This window comes from Triturus cristatus, chromosome 2_2 (genome assembly GCF_964204655.1).
Source record: "Triturus cristatus chromosome 2_2, aTriCri1.1, whole genome shotgun sequence".
NCBI lineage: Eukaryota > Metazoa > Chordata > Amphibia > Caudata > Salamandridae > Triturus > Triturus cristatus.
Window position 1 is genome coordinate 209,073,540 of NC_140582.1, and position 625 is coordinate 209,074,164.

Here is a 625-nt window from a genome sequence, read left to right on the forward strand (position 1 = left end):
ATAGCAATCACTACAACTCATAACTTCAAAACTCGACGTCGAAAACCATATCGAACCGACTCCGGACGCGGCTGATGTAAAGGACACCTTTTAAAAATGCCCCCAATGTGGAGCAAAGTTCCCTCATAGCGATCACCTCGAGGTCTGTAATTTGTGCCTTTCACCAGACCACAACGAATCCAGCTGTCCAGCCTGCGCCGCATTCCGTTCGAAGAAAACCATCCGGGACCGAAGAGCTCAATGCCATATCATGGCCAAGCCAGTTCCGGAACCGGAAGACATCTTTGCACAGGACGTCCCTGACGATGACTCCGAAGATCTCCAAATCGTGTCCGAGGCCGACAATTCAGATCCGGGGCAGCCTGTGAGTACCAGCCCCCCTACCCCAACAGCACCCAAGAAAACATTGGTCAAGACTGCCAACTGGGCCCAGTCGCGATCCAAAAACAAGCCCCGCCCTCGGGCCCGGCTCCAAAGAAAAGTAAGCGTGCAGGTGGCTCGGGCTCAAGCAAACCTCATGTCATTGTGCCTATAATACCTTCGGCACCAAAGCTGGCTTCGAGACCGAAATCTCCATCGGTCCCGAAACGTCACTCGGTCCCGACATCTCCACCGGCACCGAAAG